Raw genomic sequence first — 15,371 nt, forward strand, 5'->3', positions numbered from 1 at the left:
GGTAAAAGAAAGCGAAAGGAGACTCGTGGCTGAAGCACCTACAGAAAGAGGACGAGAGAATCCGACACACTGAGGACAGGAGCCAGAGGAGCCCACGTTCCACGGGCTTGATTACTCCTCTGCTCCACATCTTCCGCGTGTGCTGTTCACGTGGCTGCAGGTGCTTGTCTAGCAATAAGCAATCCGACCAGGCAGGCGCTTCCTTGATAACAGGTATTATGTACCTGATGAACCAAAAGGCTATTCAAAGCTACTTTTTATTCCCTTTTATAATTAGGACCCATCTGTTTAGGGAGATGGTGGGTGGACAATATTGGGGGCGGGGGGCTGAAATGTAGCAGCCCCCATCTCCATAGCTTTGATACTCAAACCAAAGTTTCTACCAAGTTGCCTTTTAAAGCAGTGGTGCTCAACCTTTGTGGCACCAGGGACCGGTGCTCCTGTGACAATCTAATGCCTGAGGATCTGAGGCGGAGCTGAGGCGGTGATGCCGCGCTGGGGAGCGGCTGCAGATACAGATGGAGCTTCGCTCGCTCACCCCCCTCCACCTCCTGCTGTGCAGCCCGATTCCAAACGGGGTTGGGGAACCCCATTTTAAAGCTTTTCTTTTCTGGGAAAAGAGAATGACAGCACTAGGATGCCTGGCAGGCCTTTGTGTATATAAAATTTCTCATTCTTCTTGAAATCCAATATTAAAGTTATAAATCTAAAGTTGTAGTTCCTACTTTTCCAAAGCAATGAAGAGATAATCACAATGAAAATGTAGTTACTTTGTATTCTGCTCAACATTTACACTCTGTAGTTTCAGAAACAAATAATCTATGATTAAAAACGGAAAAAAAAAAAGGTACAAATTGCCAAAGACAAAGATGAGAAGCCTCATCTTTATCCTGAAAGAGGGTTTTCTCCTCCCACACGGCCAATAGCACAATAGGTCAGGGAGCCCTCACTGCAGAAAAGCCATAGGCTCAGAGTGACTCAGGAGGCCAGGCCTCCTTCCCAGCGGGGTGCCTCCGGACAGTCCGAGCCAAGTACCAGCCTTTGCTGACGCCGAACCCAGCCCCGCTGGCCTGTCCTGGTCACAGAGGAGCCTCCAGGGCTGTCCCTCACCCTGCTCTGCCTCCTTAGCTCTTTCTTCTCACAGTAGTAACACTATTTATTGGCCATCTACTCTGTGCCTGTGCCTTCCATTAATTGTCCCTCCTCCTCCCCAAACCCTGCAAGGTGCTATCAGGAGCCTTGTTTTAATGTCAGTCAGGAATCTTTCTTTTGCCAAAATGGAAAACCCGACTCAAAATGGCTTAAGCGAAAGGGTCTTTACTGGCTCACAGAACCAGAAAATCCTAACAGCAGTTCCCATTCCAGGCCTAGTTGGGCCCATCTCTGCCTCTCTGGTCCACACCCGCTGCTGGAGGTGGTGGGAAGGTAGCAGGATAACTCAGCATCCTCTACCTGCTCCGTTTCCTGTCTCATCACGTCACTGCCTCTGTTTGGGCTTCCTACCCATCCCCCAACCATTCATTTGAGCTGAGTATTTCCGAGCGAAGTCCAGCACCCAGCTCTGAGGTTTCACAAGGGGTCTGAGAATCGAAGGAAAGATGGATGGTCATAAAGCAACTACCATGCAGACTAAGTGTACAACAGCACTTTCTCTCACGCTGGCCAAGCTACTGCTCTCACCCTCTGTGACTTTCGGCCTCCCCCTTGAACTGCTTTTGAAATGAAGTCCATCCCACCCTCCTGCTCTTGGCCGTTACCCTGTCGGCCTGAGCTAAATCAGAAGCTTCACTCTCTTGGGAGTAAGCAGGAGCCCACGCAAACGCTGAGTAGATTCCTCGACAAAGCCAAGGATGGAGCAGTGAAATGAGACGACTCTGACCCGGGTATCCAACCAAGGGAATAACTGGGACCGCGCGCATCCGGCGCTCTGCTCGCTAAACCTGTGACACAGTCCAGGGCTGCTCGCACCCAAAGGAAGGGACGTCGCATTATGCTTTCTGCTTTAATTTGCAGGGAAGTGTCCCATGGTCCTTACTCGTTGAGCTCAGTCGATTCTACGCTAGGGGATTTCCACTCCTCTCTCCCTCCTTTTCTCCATCTGCCCTTCCCCCGCCCCATCCTGCCTCTCCAGGTAAGATAGATCCATCCACGATGTCCTCTCTTACTTCTTACCTTTTAGGTTCCTTCACCCTCCTCTCAATGGAAGAGACACAGCAGGTTGTCGGGAGAAGTGAACCATCCCAGTAGCTTTACCCTGACTTACCCCGCTGCACGTCACAAAAAGTAATTGCAATCCAGCTACAAAATCATTAAGAGGCCATTAATTATGGTCTCTGATGAGCCACCTGTATTTTTAAAAAATATAGAATTAGAATGGAAAACATATGGAAGGGGCTGGCTCTGTGTGACAGAGTAAGTATTATCTCAAAGCATCACGGAGACATGTCTACTGGGTGCGTGGCTTTCGGTGTTAGAAACATGCTTGCATTTCTTCATTCGAAACCATTTTCTGAGCGCCTGAGAACCTCTGAAGACGCCACTCGTCTCCCAGAAACACTCTTTACCTAGATCTTTGTACGGCTGACTCCCCAGCCTGGCTCTCTGTGTCTCTTCCCCACTCCCCCAAACGCCCACCAACCCACCCCCCTCTTTCCCTCTTTCCCTCTCTCTCTCACACACTCTCCCCTCCATCCTCCCTCCCTCCCTCCCTCCCTCTGGGTTGTTCCACATTCCTCCAACGAAAGTCCAAAACACAGGAGAAGCATGTAGTTTTCCAGTAGCTCAGGAACCTTTCAGTCTTCATGCTCTGCCAGGGTCTGGGAAGGTATGAGGCTGAACCGTATGAAATTGCCTTCTTGCAGGTCAAAATGAAAATGTTATATTTTTGAGAAAAATAAAAGCTTTATTTAACCAAAATATGCACTGTTAGCATTAACTGATTTCTCCAAATGATAAATTTCCCCGAATATCAAGTGATATACAGCATATTATAAAATGCAGTTTGTTAAAATGTATTTAAATCCTTCAATCACCGCTTCCTAACTGGAGAATGTTGTTTCTCAGAAACGGTGGCCTCCGACTTCTGTGGTCGAATCTAGATCAATTTTTGATACATAATTTCAACTTCCTGACAATAAGATGCTACTACTGTTAGTTTAAAACAGTAAAAGCAGTTTGGATAAAAAGCGGTAACGAAATGCCCTTTCCGGACACCTCCATACGTTTGTTACCAGACCTTTTTTTGGTTGCGATGATGGTTTTGACACGTTTGGGAACTTCGTCCACATCCAACCACTGTCCAGATCACTTTCAATCCCATTTTTTTGTCAAAGTCATGATGCTCTCCAAGGCAGGTCTCAGTTCTCCCGAATCTTATAAGCATCTCTCTAACCATCTCAGTTTATGATCAGCCATCACCTGATGTTACCCACCTGTCCAACTTTTTCACCTTTCCTATTGCTGCCAGGTGTCGAGAAATCGTGGTAGCAGAAACTCCAAAGTCTGCCGCAAGGCCTCGAATTGCTGTTTTGGGCTTGGCTTCCACCGTGGCTCTCAACCGATCTTCATTTAAAACAGACCTGGGTCTCCCTCGAGGCTCATTTTTCAGACTCAGATCCCCAGAACGAAACTTTTCAAACCACCACCGGATAGTCCTTTCACTAACAGAGCCTTCTCCAAAGACAGAAATGATGTTTCTACTTGCCGCGGCTGCACTATGTCCTAGTTTAAATTCATATAAAAAAAGTATTCGCAAATCTTTCAAAGATACGGTATTGTTCACTTCTGTGGAGAAAACAAACAATAAGAACTCAATCATCAAAGGAAAGTCAAGTGCATAAATATCCTTACGAACACTAAACACCACCACTGAAAACAGACCTGATATGACCTTCGGCAATCACGCTCGGGTTTCAACCTGCCTAGTGTTCGCCATCTCATCTGGAGGATGCGTGTTTTCATCACTGCACGCAGATCTGCCGCCATCAGCTTATAGCAGGAAGATGTTACTTTTCAGTCTTTTGGTTTTCCAATAGGAATATAATTTCCAGTAATTTTATAAATTCATGATTTTATAAATTCCTTCTACCATAGAAGAAATGCTTTTGACCTAAAATATGAGTTGTGCTTTGCAATCCAGGAACTCAGTGCCTACCGAACAATTTTTTCAGTACTGTCAAAGTAAGATCTCAGATCGATATAATGCTTGAAAAAATATTCTCCCATGATGGGTTGATAAATCCGTTTCTTACGTTTCGTGACAGAAATGCTTTTAGGTCTTCCTCTCCCTGTCGCATTTGATCTGAGTGACTGCGACTTCAGAGCTCCGTTTTCTAAGTCCTCATCTACTGAGACTTTACGTTCTTTCACCTATTTCGCTCCTCTTGGCTTGACACTTAATTTTGGGGTAGATGAAGAAAAATAACGTGTTTTAAAGATGCGAAAGAACTGCTCGCCTAAGTTCTCATTTTGCCCCGGCAGTCACGCGCTCTAAAGGGCACGACAGTACACTGCCTAGCGTATTTTTTAAAACAACCATACATGTTTCTTAAACCCAAAAAAAGGAGAGAGATTCAGCAGAATTCTGGACGTTTGGTGTGAATCCTGAGGGAGTCAGGGGGAAGGTTTCTTTTTCGGCAGCTTTAATTCCAGCCCCTTATCAATATTAGGAGAGTGAGTGGCTTTATTTTAAGTCCCTAATTTACTGAACGCGATTTACCCTGCTGTTCCTAAATGGAACAGAAATCGAGAGAAAGGCCTCCCGTCGATATTGTAGATTTAATTGATGCAAGAAGCCACCTCATCCACTTCAAACATGCTAGTTAAGATTCGACCCACAAACAAAACCTATTTTAAAACACAGCTAAATCCGGAAGCAAAAGAGAGAATTTCCCAAATGCATAAAAGAAGGCTGGGGCGGGGGGTGGGGGTGGGAGGCTCAAAGCCACTGTGGTTAAGGGACACGTGACTAGAATTCATATCTCAGAACTACATACAAATAATGGAACAATCTGAAAAAGAGACATTTTAAGACTTAAGACATTTTAAAAGATGCCTTAAATGTTCAAAGAGAAAACAGAAATAGAATCCGTTAGGCAAGAATAGGCCACTGTAAAGAAAGAAACCCCACGTTACATTTAGCTGTGATGCCCCCTTCTCTCTCCCGGTTCCTGACGGCGCCTTACTCTTCCCTCGTCCTTCAGGACTTTTTCTCTTTTGAAGACGACTGTTTTGCTGTTTTGTCAAATGTACCTCATTTGGGTGTGGCTAATGTTTTCTAATGACTGAACTAAGGCTATGCATTTTTGGCAAGAATCCCCCAAAAACCATGTATGCTTGTCAGCGCATCATGTCAGTTTCATGATGTCAATATGTTTATTGTGATGTTCACTTTGCTCACTGATTAAGGTTCATTTCGGCAGGTTTCATCCCTGTGAAGTTTTCTTTCCCTTTGTGGTTAATGAAGATCTGGGGTGAATACTCTGATGCTACACAAATTTTATTTCTCCTCAAATTTTCACTCACTAATTTAACCATCCACCGGTCTGCAATAATTATTCCTGTGTTTAGCCAATGCTGATTTTGATTTCCCTCAATCCTTCCACAGTTATTAACTGGAATTCTACTATAAAGAATTGTCCCTTCCCCTCATTTTTTATTTATAATGTGTGGACTCACAGAAATTTACTCTATTATTCTACAGTTACAGTCCAATGATATTATTTCTCTTGCTTGAATTGGCCCAGCTTTGGCGATTAGGAACTCCTTCAGGCTGGTTCCCATGTTCTTTCGACGCTATCCACCACCCTTTTTTAAAGCACCTCGTTATTATCTGGCATACCCAGAGATTCCGCTCCCGGGGATAAACCCAAAAGAACTGAAACCAGGGATTCGAACAGACACCTGTACACCAATGTTCATAGCAGCATTAGTCACAATAGCCAAAAAAAGAAAACAACCCAGTGTCTATCAACAGATGACCAGGTAAACAAAATGTGGTATGTATATATACATATATGTGTAAAATGAAAATTATTCAGCTACAAAAAGGAATGAAATTTTAATATGTGCTATAACGTAGATAAATCTTGAAAAAAATTATGCTTAGTACTGAGCCAGACACAGAAAGACAAATATTGTACGATTCCACTTATATGAGGTATCTGGAATAGGCAAACTGACAAACAGAAAGAACAGACTGCCAGGAGCTGGAAAGAAGAGGGGGAAGAAAGGGGGAAAATTTTTAATAAGTATGGAGTTTATGTTGGGGATGATGAAAAGTTTTAGGTATAAACGGTAGTGATGATTATAAGGCATTGCGGATATATTTAATGCCACTGAACTGAATACTTACAAATGGTTACAGTGAAAAATACTATGTATATTTACCATAATAAAAAAAGAAAAAGAAAAAAAGGTCCACCTGTGCCCTAATTTGAAATACCACCTTTGCCATATAACTAACTTTCCAAATGAATTTGGGTCTATATTTGTATTGGCTTTATATTTTATTGACTGGTAGGGTAGTCAACCCTCATAGTTTTTAAGTGTTTACCTGGCTATTTTTAAAATTAGTTTTATTGAAATATAATTCACATACCATACAATGCACTCATTTATAGTATAAAATTCAATGGTTTTTAGTATATTCAAAGGGCTGTGAATCTAATTTTGGAATATTTTTGCCCTCCGAAAGAAACCGAACCCACTGAGTTATTCCCCATTCCCCGCCATTCTCCTCCCAGGCCTACACCATTCATCTATTTCGTGCCTATAAATTTGATCATGTGGGTATTTCCTATAATTGGCATGGTACAGTATGCGATCTTTTGTGACTGGCTTCCTTCACGCAGCACATCTCCGCGTCATGCACGATGTGGCGCGTGTCGAGGGTCATGCGCGATGTGGTGCGTGTCCAGGGTCATGCGCGATGTGGCGCATGTCGAGGGTCATGCACGATGTGGCACGTGTGAAGTCATGCGTGATGTGGCGCATGTCGGTACCTCCTTCCTTTTCACTGTCACGTGACGTTCCATTCTATGGGTGCACCACATGTGCTGAGCATCAGTCCACGGACATCGGGCTGTTCCACTTTTCAGATCTCATGAACCATGCTGCTAGTAACATTCATGGACAAGCTTTTGTGTCAACTTGTCTTCCATTCTCCTGAGTGTGCACGCGCCTCAGAGCGGACCCGCTGGGTCATACTGGAACTCCACGTTCACCCATCTGAGCAGCTGGCCGATGGTTCGCACTCCCATCGGCAGCATGTGAAGCTTTCGGTTTCCCATTTCCGCACCAACGCTTGGAACTTTCTTACTAGTGCCAGCTTGGCGTGAAGTAGCAGCTCACGATTTCGATTTTCCCTTCCCTAACGACTATTAACATTGAACATCTTTTCATGTACTTATTGGCCATTCGTAGATCTTCTTTGGACAAATTCTATTCAAATCTTTTGCCCATTGTTTCAGTTATTACTGAGGTGTGAGAGTTCTCTGTATATTTTCAGAACGAGTCCCTTATCAACTACAACAGCACGAGGCTGTCTTAGTAGCAGATTTATTGCTGTGCGCCCAAGATACACAGCACCTGGTGCGTGTCAGGCTCTCGATAAATGTAATAAATCTACTCCCGTTTGGGGTTCACTTCTTAGAACATCTTATTTTAGCATAGGAAAAAAACAGGAGTCACAAAAACCTACCTCCTCTGAATACACTTACTGAATCAGCAATTTTTTAGATAGCCTTAATTAGTGGATCGAACAAAATAACTAGGACTTTAAAAAATTATATCACTACTAAAACCAAGGTTCCCTTTCTGCCAGTTAACGATTTCAAATTAAAATTTCTCGTTAAAATGTATTGCAAAGTTTATCAGTATCATGTTAAAGTGGATAAAGAACAAATCAGCATCATAAATTGACTTATCGTATCTAATAAAAGCCAAAGATGTACTTCAATAGATTTTAATATTACAACTTTACCAGCAGAATTTTTTAACTCACAAAAATTCATTTTTAATTCCCATAATAGATACCACAAAGATGGAAAAGTTGGTAAACTCGCAATTACCTGTACAAGGTGATGATTTCTCTGAGTGTTTTACTTTTAGAAGTTTCCTATTAATAAATACATAACCACAGGGACAAGATTTACATGCAACAGGAACCTGGAGGGGGAAAAAATATACATATTACGTTTTACTGTTTATTAAACTGCTCAAGTGTTTCTGTGGTCTCTTCAACAAAACAATAAGTAACTTGAAGGCAGAAATCACACTTATATTTAAATTCCACACCCTCATCAAAATTATTTTAGATAAAAATCGTATCCGTTTTCCGAGTCCTCTACAGTTCCGTGCACGCAGCGAATGTTTAATAATGCCGACGAGAATGCGAAGCACGGAAATTATTTCCTACAATGTCAGTCTCAGAGCAGTCGCAGCATGGATTAGACTAGAAGACAGGATCTGGTTTAGGGAAGATTCCAGTTAAGCCCAGGGTGAGAGGCTGCGGCCTGCTCTGCTGTTCTGGCCGAGGCTGGGTACTAAAATACGTATACGTCTGACAGACATTTCAAAGGAAGGAAGGAACAAGACTTGGTCACAAACTGACTGCTGACAAAAAACCAGAACTGAAAAGGAGTCTAACAGTCTGAACATGAGGGGAAGAGGACCAGACACTAGCAGGTTGAAAGAATAGGAAAAAGAAACACCACTATGCGATAATAGAAAATACACCTACGTTTTGGCCTCTGCCCCACGTGCCTGGCACAGGGCTCCTGGAAGCCTTGTAAGTTCCTGAGTGGTAACAGCACTAGGAGCATCTGCTAATATCTGGTCTTTGAGCGCAGGTCCTGACGCAGAGTTCCTAAATCCCTTGGAATTTCCTGGTTAATAGTGATGTCTTTCACCTTTCAAGATGAAACACTGCACACACAGGAAATAGAAGGGAATTTCCACAACATGATAAAATGCATTTATGAAAAACCCACAGGTATCACTCTCAACAGGAAAGACTGAAAAGTCTTTCAGTCTTTCTCCCAAGACCAGAAACAAGACAAGCAGATCTGCTTCTGCTGCTTTTTCTCAGCACTGTAATGGAAAGCCTGAGAAATTAGGCAAGAAAAAGAAAGAAAAGGCATCCGTATTAAAAAAAAAAAAAGAGAGAGAGAGAAGTAAAAATAAATAAATAAGAGCAGTAAATCTATCTCTATTCACAAGTCACATGATCCTATATGTAAAAAACCATCAAGAACACACACACACACACACACACAATATTAGGGCTAACGAAGGAATTCAGCAATGTTGCAGGATACAAGATCAACAAACAAAAGTCAGTGTTATTTCTATACAGTAGCAATAAACAATCCAAAAACAGAATAAAGAAAATAATTCTATTTATAAGACCATCAAAAAGAGAAAATAATTAGGAGTAAGTTTAACCAAGATGTAAGGCTTGTACACTAAAAACTATAATCATTGCTGAAAAATTAAAGACCTAAATTAATGGAAGGACAACAATGTTCATGGATGGGAGGTCCTAATATTGCTAAGATAATAATACTTCCCAAATTGATCCACAGATTCAATGAAATACTTATCAAAACCCCAACGGTCTTTTTCTCTGGAAATGGAAAAGCTAATTCTAAAATTCACATGGATTTGCAAGGGCCTCTAGAAAGCCAAACAGTCTTTAAACAGAGGAACGAAGTTGAAAGACTCACATTTCCTAATTTCAAAACTTACTAAAAAGATACAGTGATCAAAACACTAAGCACTTCTGGTTTCCAGTTCCAAATATAAGGAGCATGAAAGTCACCACTTCGTCCCAACAAGTAAAATGCTGAACAAACTGAAAAATCAACAACTCTTCTTAGTAAAATCTGTAAGAGAAGGACGGTCCCAGGGCAAACCACTGCTTCCAAAATTGGAGAGACAGGTGAATACAGAGAATCTCAACGTACCAAAGCAGAAAGTCACATGCAAAAAACTCTATGGGAACCAGTGCCAGCCCAAGAAAAACTCATCTGTAATTGATGAACTGCTGGAGGTACGACGTGGACAAGTCAGAGTTTAAAACTCCAGGACACTCAGTCACGGGATGTCCCTCACGCTTCTGTGATTTTCCACTTCTAGAACAATCGGGTTCTCACAGTAATTGTCAGAGAAAAAGCTCCTGGTGCTTGCCTGCTTCCAGAGGGAAAAGGAACCACTCTAAAATATACTGGAGCGCTCCATTATTCTTAACAAGCCCTGCCCTCAGGAGGAAATAACCAAAGCCTAAACTGCTAGGGTTTTACCAGCCCCTAACTGACCCGGGGGAAGAAATATAACCAACTCCAGTACACTCTAGCCATCTAAGGGGAGGTTTGGAGGGGAAAACCCACTTAGTAGGGGGGACCTACTGAGAAGCACTTGTGAAGTTCACAGTCCAGAGGCACAAGCTCACCGAAAGGCTGAGACCTGATCACAGGACTATAGAATACTTCACCACCTCCTACATCTTAACGCCACATTACTACAGTCCTGTTTATAGCAATTCCTTTTACAGCAATTCCTTTTACCTAGTCCATCAGGCTCAACTACCAAAAAAATTCCAAGGCATACCCAAAGGCAAAAACACGGTTTGAAGAGACAGAGCAAAGTATCAGAACCGGATATGCAGGGATGTTGAAACTCTCAGACCGGGAATTTAAAACAACAATGATTCCCAGGCTAAAGGTTTTAATGGATAAAGTAGACAGCATGCAAGAACGGATGAGAAATGTAAGCAGAGAGATGGAAATCCTAAGAATAAACCAAAAATAAATGCCAGAAATCAAAATCACTAACGGAAATGAGGAATAACTCTGATGGGCTTATTAGCAGACAACACAGCTGAGGAAAGAATCTCTGAACTTGAGGATATATCAACAGAAACCTCCAAAACTGAAAAAGAGGCGGAAGACTGAAAAAAAGAAAGAAAGAAAAAAAAAAAAAACAGAACATAATATCCAAGAACCGTGGGACACCATCAAAAGATGTAACATACACGAAACGGGAACACCAGGAAGAAAAAAAGGAATGGAAGATAGATTTGAAACAACAATGACCGAGAATGTCCCCAAATTAATGTCAGGAACCAAACCGCAGATCCAGGAAGCTCAGAAAACACCAATCAGAATAAATTCCAGAAAAATTACACCTGGGCATATCAACTTCAAACTACAGAAAATCAAAGGTAAAAAAAAAAAAAAAAAAAAAAAGCATTGCCTGACCCAAGCTCAGACTCTATTGATATAGGAACAAAGAATTACATCTCCTCAGGAACCATGAAATGAAGAAGACAGTGGGGTTTAAAGTGTTGAGAGATAAAACCACCAACTATAATTCTGTGCCCTGAGAAATTAGCCTTCAAAAAGAAAGGAAGAGTAGACTTTCTCAGAAAAACAAAAATTGAGGGAATTTGTTGCCAGTAGACTTATCTTCCAACAAATGTTAAAAGTTCTTTAGTGAAGGAAAGTAATACAGGTCAGTAACTTGGATGTATATAAAGAACATCAGACAAGGAATAGTGAAGGTAAAATAAAAACATTTTTTTCTTTTTCTTAATTGCTCTAAGACAAATCTGTTACAATAACAGCAACAACACATGCAATTATGTATGTTTGTGTACATCTCTTCCATGTGTATGTATGTTTATGTATATGTAAACGTATGACAACAATAATACAAGGAATCAAAGGGGAGAATTAGGATTATTTTGTTTTTATCAGGTAATCACACTTCGTAAGCAGTATCGTGTCATTTAAAAGTAGAGATGGGTTATTTGTAAACGTATATTAGAAACTATCAGGCAACCAATAGAAAAAGTATAAATGGTGTGCCAAGAAAGAGAGAAAATGGAATCATGTAAAACGCTCAATAAAAACCACAAGAGGCAGAAAAAGTAGGAGAAAAAAATAGGAACAAAGAATAGGGGCGACAGTTAGAAAACAGTAAAAACATAGTACATATTAACCCAACTAAATCACTTTGAACATCGATGGCCTAAATGCGCCAATTAAGAGGCTGGAGAGTGGATCAAAAAACAAGACCCAACTATACAATGTCTACAAAAAACTCACTTTAAATATAAAAATACAAATGGATGGAGAAAGATGAACTACAGTAACGCTAATCAAAAGAAAGCAAGAGTAGCTACATTAACTTCAGACAGTAGACTTCAGAGCAAGAAAAGTTATCAGGGATAAAGCAGGGCATTACCGAATGATAAAGCGGTAAAATTTCCAAGAAGACATAATCCATAATGTGTATGTGCCTAACACCAGAGCATTAATCTACCCGAAGCAAAACCCGACAGAACTGCAAGGAGAAACAGACAAATCTATCATTATACTTGAAGACTTCAACACCCCTCCATCAGAATGGACAGATCCGGCAGGCAGAAAATCAGTAAGGACACGGTTGAACTCAACGACATCACTAATCAGCTGGATATAATGGACATCCATCTTAATGTGTTCAGGCTGCTATAACAAAATATCACAGACTGGGTAACTTGTAAAAAAACAGAAATGTATTCCTCACATTTCCAGAAGCTGGAAATGCTAAAATCAAGGGAACAGCAGGGTCACATTTTTTGTGAGCACCTTCTTCCTGGTTCATGGCAGACTCCTTCTCAATGAGTCATCCTATGGTGGAAGGGCTGAGTTTTTTGAGCCTTGTGTTATTTGAACTGTGTTGTTTAATCTCCATGTATTTTGTGGCTTTCCAGTTACTAGTACTGATTTCTAGCTTAATCCCATTGTGATCTGAGAAAAGACATTGTATGCTTTCTATTCCCTTAAATTTGTTAAGGTGTGTTTTACCACCTCGACAGTTTTTTTAAAAACTCCGGTGAATCAGTTAAAGAAAAAAACCCACTATGGTACTGGTGTAAGAATAGACACAACCCAACCATCATCTGTGATCCAACGATTTTCAAGAATGGTGCCAAGACAATTCAGTGAAGAAAGAATAGCCTCTTCGACAAATGGAGCTGGAGCGGCTGGAAATCTTCATGCAAAAGAATAAAGGTGAACTCTTACTTCGTACCATATACAAAAGTTAACTCAAAATGGATCAAAGACATAAATATAACGAAAGCTATAAGACTCTTAGATGAAAAAAAGGTAAATCTTCGTGACACTGGGTTTGACAATGGCTTCTTAGTTATGACACCAAAAGCACAAGCAACAAAACAGACATACTGGACTACATCAAAATGAAAACCTTTCTGTGCATCAAAGGACACGATGAAGAGAGTGAAGAGACAACCCACAGAATAGTTTTTTGCAAATATTTGCAAATCGTTTATCTGATAAGGGTCTAGTATCCAGAATATACAAAAACTCTCACAACTCAACGACGGTAAAAAAACCTAATCTAAAAATGGGCAATGAAAATGAATAGACATTTCTCCAAGGAAGATATATAAATGGTCAACGGGCACATGGAAAGATGTTCAACGTCTGAATTGGGGACATGCAAATCAAAACCACAGACATCCTACTTCACACACACTAGGATGACTACGGTAAGTTTTTAAAAACAAAAAATACCAAGTGTTGGTGAGGACACGGAGCAATTAGAACCTTCAATACAATGTCAGTGGAAATGGAAAACGGAGCAGCTGCTGTGGAAAAGTTTGGCAGTTCCTCAGCAAGGTAAATAGACACAGAACTACCACAAAATCCTACAATTCCACTCCTGGGAATATAATTAAAAACGAAATCAGGTGTTAAAAAACAGAGACCTGTACGTGAATGGGTGTGCATCCAGGTACGTCTGGGAACCGCAGCCGAGCCCACTGTTCACTATAGCCAAAAGGTGGAAACCACAGAAACGTCCATCAACGGATGAATGGATTAACGTGGTACGTCCATACAACGGGATGTTATCTGGCCATAAAAAGGAATGAAGTCCCGACATGTGCCCTAAAACGGATAAGCTAAGTGCTGGATGAAAGATGTCAGATACCAAAGGACACGCACTGTACGATCCCAGTTGCTTGGAGTATCAAGAAGAGGAAAATCCATAGAGAAAAAGAGCAAACTGACACAATGCTATAGATATATGCCTTACTGTTAAATGGTACACCTGAAACTTACCGGACTTGGTTAACCAATGTCACCATAAAAAAAATAAATTAAATAAATAGATAGATAGATAGCGAGCGGCCTGGTAGTTGCCAGGGGCTCGGGGGGCTGGGATGGGACCAGGAGCAGTGGCTGTGTAATGGAAACAGGCTCTGATTCTGACGTGATGAAATGTTCTGGAACTAGACGGTGGTGATGGCTGTACGACGTTGCGAATGTATTCAATGCCACTGAAGTATACACTTGAAACGGTTTAAATAGTGAGCTTCGTGTTTTTTACCATGATAAAAAAAAAATTTGTATTTCTACATATAATTAATAGCCACAAAATGAAAATTTTAACAATCCCAGTTACACTAGCACCCCAAAAATTAAATTCATAGGGATAAATTTAACAAAATACGTACCAAACCTATACACTGAAAACTACAAAACACTGTTGAGAGAAATGAGAGGAGTCAGGAAATTTCTCTTACTGAGGGAGGGAAAGTAAAAAGAGGTAATTATCTGAAAAAAGTGCACATTAAGCCCTGCATTTGGGCATGAAAGATGTCTTATGAATGGTTTTAACTGAGGAAGTTTTAAATGAATTTCTAAATCTCTACTTTTTCCAGTTAAGAACAATCAACTTTTACATATAAACAGTATTAAAAAAAAAAAAAAATCCAATGGGTATGACATGTTTGTAAAGGGTTAACAAAACTTCATTAGAAAAAAAAAAAAAAGACCCCTGGTGAACCTTCTAGCACTCTGAGCCTGTCACCTGGCAAAGGCAGGACGCCAGCAGTGTTACCAGGCTATACTGCTCATGGTAAACAGGACCGCTTGCTGGCCCCTGGACTGGAAGGCCCGGGTGAAAAGCCACAGCTCTGGGCTTCCCTAGGCACAGAACCACCACGCCATCCCCTGCAAAACCCGGGAAGCTAGGGCTTTGCTCATGAGCTAAAACATGGCATTTCTACGCCATGGCATGGTTGTTTCTCTACACCTGGGCTGTCACTTGGAGAGACAGAGCCAGCCCTGGGATGCTGTGACCCTCCTTACTGCCCACATTCCGAAGCTGTTCTGATACCCACAGTGTTCCCTGTCACATCCGGGCCCTCGTCAGTCGGAACGTCTAGCCGAACGCTGCTGGGCCACAGAGTCCTAAATCCACTGCATGGCCTGGTCACTGCGGTTTGGGAAGCAGGTATTAAAAATGCAAGAAACCGTGTATAGGTAGGGATGGCAAATGCATCTTTTAAAAAGTTG

The 15,371-nt window shown here is 41.4% G+C and overlaps 1 long non-coding RNA gene across 3 annotated transcripts in view; it reads right to left on the reverse strand.

The window, feature by feature from the left end:
* Positions 1–2,881: 2,881 nt before the first annotated feature.
* LOC105301190 overlaps positions 2,882–15,371 on the reverse strand; it is a 30,224-nt gene continuing 17,734 nt past the window's right edge. For all 3 annotated transcript variants that reach the window (XR_002775953.1, XR_002775954.1, XR_896703.2), the window contains 2 exons: positions 8,070–8,166; positions 2,882–3,783 (listed from right to left, as the gene is read on the reverse strand). This is a non-coding gene — a long non-coding RNA (uncharacterized LOC105301190). The remainder of the gene's footprint in view (positions 3,784–8,069; positions 8,167–15,371) is intronic.

The sequence above is a fragment of the Pteropus vampyrus genome, unplaced genomic scaffold (assembly GCF_000151845.1).
Source record: "Pteropus vampyrus isolate Shadow unplaced genomic scaffold, Pvam_2.0 Scaffold228, whole genome shotgun sequence".
Lineage (NCBI taxonomy): Eukaryota > Metazoa > Chordata > Mammalia > Chiroptera > Pteropodidae > Pteropus > Pteropus vampyrus.